Below are 9,320 nucleotides of genomic sequence, written 5' to 3'. Positions count from 1 at the left end.
TGGGCTCGTGGGTCAGTGCCTTTGCAGCCGACAGCACGCCTTGCGGCCCTGGGGATCTTTCTGTGCCCCGGCGAGACCCTTTCCGCCTCACTGCATTGTGACCCCATTGCCGATCGCCCGGTGGGATCCATCATCGGATCCCAAGAGGAGTCCGCGCAGCCCAGCCGGCACCCGGAAGCTCCTCCTTCCCCGGGAACCGAAGCAGAAGAACGATCAAGGAGGTCCTGACCACAGGACTCCTACGGGTCCGACCCTGGGTCTCCCGCAGGCCCCTCTGGTAGTCCTCTTCCCACCCGCCGCCTCGGGCTGCGCCGCGGCCGCGGCCGCCGCAACCTCCATCACCGCCGCCCCAGTCCCCGCAGCCGCCGTGTCGCCGCCATTTTTTAAAGGGTCCGCAGCCTGACTCTGCCAAGTAAGGGGGGTGCGGCGGGTGAGCCGGCCTCGCCAGTGCGCATGCGCGAGGCCCGAGCCGCCGCTTGGGTCACAGTGACCGCCACCGTTGCCCGGGGATGGGTCCCTGAGACTTGGCGAAGTAGGAGCCCTGTGTGATCGTGCGTCAGAGTCGGGGCTGAGACCAGTCCTGGCCAGGGCAGTTACCAGGACGGTCTCCGGAGCCCGGGATTCGCGGAGGCTCCACCAGGAGGAAGAAACCCCAGGAGGAAGAAACCTCAGACAGATCGCCGGGGAGGCAGCGAGGGATCCCAGCCTCAGGCGTGCGCGGACGGTGTGCGGGTGAGTCTCCCCAAAAGTGGCGCCCTTGTGATGTGGAGGACAGGTCTGCCTGTGTGCCCGTGGGCTGCTCCCTCGCCGGTGGCTCGTAGTCGCGGAGAGCAGAAGCCGGCAACTTCAGGAGCTGCCTGGGGGTGGGTGTTGCCTGCTGTATGTCTGTGTGCGTTATGGGTGTGTGTGTGTGTGTGTGTGTCTGTGTGTGTGTGTGTGTGTGCGCGCGCGTCCGCGCGTGTGTGTCTGTGTGCCCACTTCCGTCTCTCTCTTACGTCTCTCTCTCTCTGTCTCTCTCTCTCCCTTCTCGCTCTTTCCGTCGTCGCCCTCTCTTTCTCTCTCTGTCCGTCTGTGTGTGCGTGTGCCTTGGGACACGTGTGCCCTGTGCGCCGGAGGGTGGGCTTCTTGCAGGTCGGCCTTTCTTCTGGTCAGCCTCTCCCCGCGTCTCTGCCTGGGTCGTGTGGCCGGTTGGCAGTCGTCTTCCCGGCGGTTCCGGTCTGGGGGTCTGTGAAGGCCTGGGCAACGTGGGCATCTGCGTCGGAGCCGCAGGGGTTTTCATCCCCTCCCCATCCGATGGGGCTAGCTAGCTAGCCCATCTAGCTAGGCTAGATCCAGACGACCGCTGCCCAACCAAGGACAACGGGCTCCCGGGCGCTCATTGTCCACCAGCGGGAGGGTGCCCGCAGACCTTTTAAGTAGACGGTTCTCACGCCTCTCGCCCTCTACCTTTATCGAGAAATCTAGCCACAGTTCGACGCAGGGACGGAGAAGGAAGCCGGCAAGGGGATGAGGCAAGCATCTCTGTCGCTCGAAGGCTGGCCTTCCTGGCCGAGTCACCCGTTTGACACTCCTCCCCGGATGCCCGTGGTGGTGGCATGGCCCCGTATGCTGCCTGGGCTCTGGCCTCTGCTCTGTCCTCCCTCTTGCAGTGTCTGCCCCATCTCTGAGAAGCCAGGCGGCTTCTTAGTCTGGCTCAGTGTCTTCAACAAAGAAGACTTCCCAGTCCATCAGGGAGAAACCTCGTGGGGGTCCCTGTCATGATGGTTTCCCTCTCCACACCTCTTACTGGATGACTGGGCAGGTGTGGTGATCCTGGAGCTCTGGGCTTCCATACCTGTGTGGGACAGGGAAGCTCTCTTGGTCTCCATGGCCCAAGTGATGGCTGCACGCTCGGTCCAGGAAGAGGGGGAGGCAAGCCCGCCGTTCCCGACACTGGCCTTCTAGGAAAGGCGGTGTTGCATCCCACCTGCACTTCCTGCCTGATCCTTGAGGGCCAACCGGTTCCTCCGCTCCTGGGGAAAGTGCCTTCTAGCACTGAATCTTTTGGCTGCCACGGATGTCAGGGAGCCAACGGGACTGGGTTTTGGGTGGGTGCAGGGGAGGTTGCGTCAGGGGTACCTAGGCGGTGGCGGCGTGGGGGTGGGGTGTACTTTGTCCAAAGCTCTCGGCTCCCCTGGCGGGCCTCCCTGAATGTGGCCTGGACTCGCGCACAGGCCCTGCCTCGCAGGTTTTCAGGAGCGCTTGGCTTTTCCTCCGCTTTGTGGGGCCGGTCTCCAGTGGCCCCCGGGCGCACGCCTGGAAATCCCTGTCCGTCTCGTCGTCGCCCCCTATGGCCTCAAAGACACACGCTCACTGCATGTGCTCTTGGGGGACGTCAGTGCCACGTGTGGTCACACTGGCTCCAGCTCGGACTCGCCTCTGTCTCTCTTTGCCCGTGTCGCCGGAAGCCGCGTCGGGATGCCGGAGCCCCCGGGCCTTGGAGATGAAGGCAGGCCCCTGCTCCCCCCAGGAAGGAGGGAGGCAGTGGGCTCGTGGGTCAGTGCCTTTGCAGCCGACAGCACGCCTTGCGGCCCTGGGGATCTTTCTGTGCCCCGGCGAGACCCTTTCCGCCTCACTGCATTGTGACCCCATTGCCGATCGCCCGGTGGGATCCATCATCGGATCCCAAGAGGAGTCCGCGCAGCCCAGCCGGCACCCGGAAGCTCCTCCTTCCCCGGGAACCGAAGCAGAAGAACGATCAAGGAGGTCCTGACCACAGGACTCCTACGGGTCCGACCCTGGGTCTCCCGCAGGCCCCTCTGGTAGTCCTCTTCCCACCCGCCGCCTCGGGCTGCGCCGCGGCCGCGGCCGCCGCAACCTCCATCACCGCCGCCCCAGTCCCCGCAGCCGCCGTGTCGCCGCCATTTTTTAAAGGGTCCGCAGCCTGACTCTGCCAAGTAAGGGGGGTGCGGCGGGTGAGCCGGCCTCGCCAGTGCGCATGCGCGAGGCCCGAGCCGCCGCTTGGGTCACAGTGACCGCCACCGTTGCCCGGGGATGGGTCCCTGAGACTTGGCGAAGTAGGAGCCCTGTGTGATCGTGCGTCAGAGTCGGGGCTGAGACCAGTCCTGGCCAGGGCAGTTACCAGGACGGTCTCCGGAGCCCGGGATTCGCGGAGGCTCCACCAGGAGGAAGAAACCCCAGGAGGAAGAAACCTCAGACAGATCGCCGGGGAGGCAGCGAGGGATCCCAGCCTCAGGCGTGCGCGGACGGTGTGCGGGTGAGTCTCCCCAAAAGTGGCGCCCTTGTGATGTGGAGGACAGGTCTGCCTGTGTGCCCGTGGGCTGCTCCCTCGCCGGTGGCTCGTAGTCGCGGAGAGCAGAAGCCGGCAACTTCAGGAGCTGCCTGGGGGTGGGTGTTGCCTGCCGTATGTCTGTGTGCGTTATGGGTGTGTGTGTGTGTGTGTGTGTCTGTGTGTGTGTGTGTGTGTGTGTGCGCGCGTCCGCGCGTGTGTGTCTGTGTGCCCACTTCCGTCTCTCTCTTACGTCTCTCTCTCTCTGTCTCTCTCTCTCCCTTCTCGCTCTTTCCGTCGTCGCCCTCTCTTTCTCTCTCTGTCCGTCTGTGTGTGCGTGTGCCTTGGGACACGTGTGCCCTGTGCGCCGGAGGGTGGGCTTCTTGCAGGTCGGCCTTTCTTCTGGTCAGCCTCTCCCCGCGTCTCTGCCTGGGTCGTGTGGCCGGTTGGCAGTCGTTTCCCCGGCGGTTCCGGTCTGGGGGTCTGTGAAGGCCTGGGCAACGTGGGCATCTGTGTCGGAGCCGCAGGGGTTTTCATCCCCTCCCCATCCGGAGCAGCCTCTTTGCTAGGCTAGATCCAGACGACCGCTCCCCAAGCAAGGATAATGGCCTCCCAGGCGCTCATTGTCCACCCGCAGGAGGGTGCCCGCAGACCTTTAAGTAGATGGTTCTCACTCCTCTCGCCCTCTGCCCTCATTGAGAAATGTAGCCACAGCTCGACGCAGGGACGGAGAAGGAAGCCGGCAAGCGGATGGGTCAAGCATCTCTGTACCTCAAAGGTAGTATAGAAGTCCAGCACAGAGGCATATCCAGTATGGTGCCCACCACCTCATCTTCGGTCTTGGTGAAGGTCAAGTGGCACTGCAGGAAATAGTAGCCGGGTTCTCTTTCCTTAAGTGGTTCCAAGATTGCTGTCCACACCAGTACTTGGGCTTGTGAGAGTGGAGGGCTCTCCAACATTTCAGAAACAGGCAGTCTGCCATAGGGGTGAGAGGAGCAAAAGATACCCCCACTTATTCTTTTCCATGTTACACCAAGTCCCTCAGAGTATAATCTCTGCTAGGTTCTTGCTTCCTTATTTTTCTGTGTTCAAGTTTCTTCTTGTGGTTCTCTGAGAGGCTCTAGCACTCTCCTCTCAATATACATATTGGAATTAACTTTTATTTATCCATAACTTTGCTTTCTGTTTCTTCGAATAACTAGAGTCCAATATCTCTAGTCAGTCATATTGAAGAAAAACCTCAGAAATATACTTCTTAGTAACTCGACACCCGAGAGCAAATCATAATGGAAATTATAAAATATTTTTAATTAAAAAATATTTACTACATTATAAAATGTTTCATTTTAGAGGAAAATTTAGAACCTTAAATTCTTATTTTATGAGGACAGCAAATTAATATTTGAAATGTTTTGAATTTATTTGAAGAACTTAGAAATATCATCAGAAATAAAAGGAAATAAAAATACATGCATAGTCATTAAGAATACAGGGAAAGGAATGTCAAGAAATATGGCCAAAAGTTTGTTAGTTGTTTTAGGAGCCATACAATAACAAAACTGTGGAGAAATGGCTTGATAAAAATAAGAGAAGAAACAAGTATGCATTCTCAGGAATCAAAATAGGAAATAATTATACATCTTGTGTGAAGAATTTTTTTGTTGTTTGGAAAGGATCAGTTGTTAAATATTTTAGGTTTTTGGGCTATATGGTTTGTTGTAACTAATTAATTCTATTGTTGTGGCATAAATTGACAATATGTCAATGAATGAGCATGACAGTGTTGCATTAATACTTTATTTATAAGTACTCTCTGGCTTATTGGCCACAATTTATTGAGTTTTGTTATAAATAATACATATATCAAGAAGGTAAATTAGTGTAGTATGAAAACGTTTAATTCAATAAATTTGGAAATATATGTAAAATGTGTACAATTACTTGAAACATGCATTTTTCCAAAAGTGACCTAAAGTGGAAAGAAAAATCTGAATTGTGCTACAACAAATGCATTTAATCAGTAGTCAGAAATCATCTCATAAAGATAATTTCAAGCCATGATGACTTTACTGGCAGGTTGTATCAAACATGGAACAAAACAATAATTCCAATCTTACATAGAATTCTTTCTGAGCATGAAACAGGAAAGAACATACTCTATTTCATTTTATTATGCTATTATGACTCTGATATTATAACCTGACCAGGATAGTAAAGGGAAAGTAAATTAAACACCAATGTAATTTATGAAAATAATGAAGGAAAACTTAAAAAACTACCATGCAGAAATAAGCAATGCATTAAAATGTAAGACATCACAGCCAATGTTTATTCTAAGAAACCCTGGGAAGCAATAATGACCTCATATAAAGGTATCAATTAATATGATACACCACAACAAATAACTTAACAATATTATAAGCATATTTAATTTTATTTTCTTAAAAAGTCATACATTTTAACAACCCCAAATTAAAAGAGAATCTAGTTTAACTGATAACATTTGTTTTCAAAAGTTCTATTGAAATTATAACACTTAACAATGGAATGTTAAAATATTTCCTTTGTGATTGGGAACAAAATAAACATAGATGGTACAAGCAATTTTATTTATCCTTTTGCAGGTCTTAGACACTGGGATAGGATTGTAAATATTAAAATAATAAGAATTATGAAAGAGAAAACAGATTACTATGTTACCGATGACACTAAGTACACAGAAAATTCAAAATGATTGTAAGATACATTATACTAATGAATATGAGCTTTTAGCAAGATGCTTTGACACAAATGTATTATGCAATATTGAAATGCATTTCAAATAAGTAGAGAACCTTATTTAGATGTGTCAATGTGGCTTACTCTCACAAACATAATATTTAGTGGTACGCTTAAGTCACAAAAGAATATGTACAGTATAACTCAGTTTAAATAAAGTTCAAATAAACATAGACATAACATTGACATAAATATATTCTTGAATCGAAAGACTTTAATGAAATCACTTCTCCCCAAAATTAATCTTTGTAACTAGTGCATCCAAAGTAAAACCCAGTAAGGTTTGATTTAGATATTGACAAGCTAATTCCAGAATTTATGTAAACTCTAAAAATATTAAAATTCAGTTAATAATTTATTGAGGAAGAAAGAATATATTACAGGAAATATTATAAGACTTAATTAATGCAATGTGGTATTAACAAAGTAATAAATAATCAATGAAATGGAATAGGTAGACTACAGTAAGGAAAATATTTATAAGAACCTGTGATATGTAAGAAAGCTAGTATTACAGATCAGTGGTGAAAAATAAATTTGCCAATAAATGAGAGTGAGAAAACTGGTTATACATATGAAAAGTAATTAAAGTGATTCTTTACCTTATATAACATGTAACAGTCAGTTCCTTGGCGATCAATATTTAAATGTAAAGCCAGGCAAAAACTACAGAAAACCCGACAGTTAAACAAACAAAATGGCTTGTACATGTGCTTTATAAAATGTGTAATATAAGTGTCCACCATACATTTTAGAATCACTTTAACTTATTTTTAACACAAAAATGCAAATGAAAATGTTTTATATGTACATTATTACTTATACAACAGATTGACCAAAAAATGTCTGAGAAGAAAGACTTCTGGCAAAGATATAGAGCAACAATAATTTCATATGCTTTCCTGGAAATGGAAATTATATCCATTTTAAAAAGAGGCTTGTATTACTCAGTAATATTGAAGATGACCATATATTCTAATCAACAATTGACTTTCACTCCTTATTTTGTATGTACGTGGTTGGCCATTAAGAAATGTGATCCAAAATATTTACAGGCTCAGTTAAGTACTATAAACAATGCAAAAGTTAAACAACAGTAGAATGTGGTAGATTAATACAGTGGAATACTACACTTTAGAAAAAAATAGATAACTTTATTTAGGTATGTTAATGTGGTTTACTCTCACAAACGTAATATGCAGTGGTATGATTAAGTCACAAAAGGATATGTACAATATAATTCAGTTTAAATGAAGTTCAAGAACACACAACAGCAAGTTGGATTGTTTATAAAAGGTTTACTGGACACTAAATCTATAAAGGTAATAATAGAAATTATTTTAACACATCCTTCAATTACCTTTCATTCCTCCAGAAATTTGTTGAAACCCCTTGAATGCCTATGACCTTTCTCATTTCCTCCACTGTTTAATTTCCTTTTATACTTTGTTTAAAACTTTGAATGGACATATAAGAGATGAAGTCATATTTTTCTAAATAAGTTCAAAAATATTTTGCTTTAAAATATAAGTAGTGATTAAATTTCTAAGAATTGAGCAATAGTTGAATGTTATAAATTTAGTTTTCATGAGTATTTCTCTCTCCACGTTTCTTCTTCTCAACTTGCTCATATCCCTTCAAATGACAAAATACTTAGAAGTATTGGAGTCAAGTTAGATATATTTTTGAAGATATTATTTGCTTATTTATCTATGAGAGGTCAAAAACAACTTCCATGAATATTAGGAAAGCAAATGTCGGTAGCTCTATTCACTTCAATATTTAATTCACCTATATCTGAAATATAAATGTCAGTGATAAGAGTGACAGAAAGTGACAATTTCTTTAGGTAACACAGCACTAGGTGGCAATACTTTAATATTGTCACTATTACATTTTTCAGATATACAATGTATACTTTACCAAGAATCCTAGTCTATTATGTTCTAAGGATGAGCTGTCTTTATACAAATTCACAATAAATAGCTGTGTAAATAAGAGTTACCATTTTTATTTTATAGCATAAAATGTATTTCAAATAGTTGCACAAATCAGATATGTTATAAAAGAAACATCTTTCCTATTATTGAATTACCCAAAGTTGCTTACCTAACATAGAATCTTGTGGAGGAAAATAGGCCAGTGAAATTCAGTGATTATTCATTAGGATCAAGGTGATTAGTATAGAAATCTCCATGACTATTCTGTGCAGTGTCTTTTCTTTAACAATATTTTATAATCATTCTTATTTTTACTTTCTGTAGACAAATCCTTTCTTGTTTTGCCTCCTTTTAGGTACTTTTGGGATTATAAAGTATATAGTAAAAACAAATGCACACACAAAACTATTCGGTTGGTGTACTTAATTCTGTTAGAATAGATTTAGTCCAGGTATATTCCAGTGGTTTCTTACTGAGAGTCCATCCTAGTCCCCTCATTATTACTTGAGTGTTCAATGATGGTTTTTCCTTCTTGTTAACAGGAAATAGTTTTGGTTTCTGCTAAAAATGGCAGTTGCCACCAGTATATGTGAGTTTTATTTTATTTCTTAGAAAATAACTATATTTTATATTTCGTGAATATCTTAGTTTTGCATTTAATTTGCTAAGCAGAGTCAATGCAATCACTATCATATTCTATAGTTTTTCCTAACAGATTGATAGAGTAAAATGTATGGTTTTCTAATTTTTAGCATGTGTGTCCAATAAAATGACTTTATATAATTTTTTTCTTGTTGGTTCATTTTTTTTCCAATCAAAGTTTCTTCTTTAGTTTCTCATATAATTGATTCAAAACTCCTAAGTGATGATCACAGTAACCTTAGGTATTTCTTAATTCTCCATAATAAATATAGCATCTGAGTCTAATTTCTTCTGGGAGATTTATTAACTTTTAAGATAGCATGTGTCACTTACATAATCTAACAATGCATTTTGCATACTAAAATGATGAAACATTCTTAATGAATTTAAATAGCTACTTTATCAGAAACAGGAGTCATAAGTTGAATTTTTATGTGAGTAGTAGAGCTAAGAATATTTGTAAAACAGCTCTCCATGATGGGCTCCAACAGGATGAAGTAAGACCACCTATCAAGGAAGTAAGATCAATCCCAAAATGAACTGTACATGAAATTCTGCTCTAAGATCTTTTTGCTTTTTAAAATGATTTCAGAAAAGGCTAATTTTTATAATGGACTACAATACTTGTTTTGCTACATAAGCTTTTAGGATTTTTTTCTTTTATTTTTATTTTAAAATTAATTTTTGAGCAG

At 44.6% G+C, this 9,320-nt stretch overlaps 1 pseudogene; it reads left to right on the top strand.

The window, feature by feature from the left end:
• Window positions 1–3,082: 3,082 nt before the first annotated feature.
• LOC129397695 (large ribosomal subunit protein eL8-like) overlaps window positions 3,083–9,320 on the top strand; it is a 118,472-nt pseudogene continuing 112,234 nt past the window's right edge.

Source organism: Pan paniscus, chromosome 3, assembly GCF_029289425.2.
Source record: "Pan paniscus chromosome 3, NHGRI_mPanPan1-v2.0_pri, whole genome shotgun sequence".
NCBI classification, from domain to species: domain Eukaryota; kingdom Metazoa; phylum Chordata; class Mammalia; order Primates; family Hominidae; genus Pan; species Pan paniscus.
Note: the sequence above shows the minus strand (reverse complement) of the source record. Positions and strands in the feature narration are given on the sequence as shown.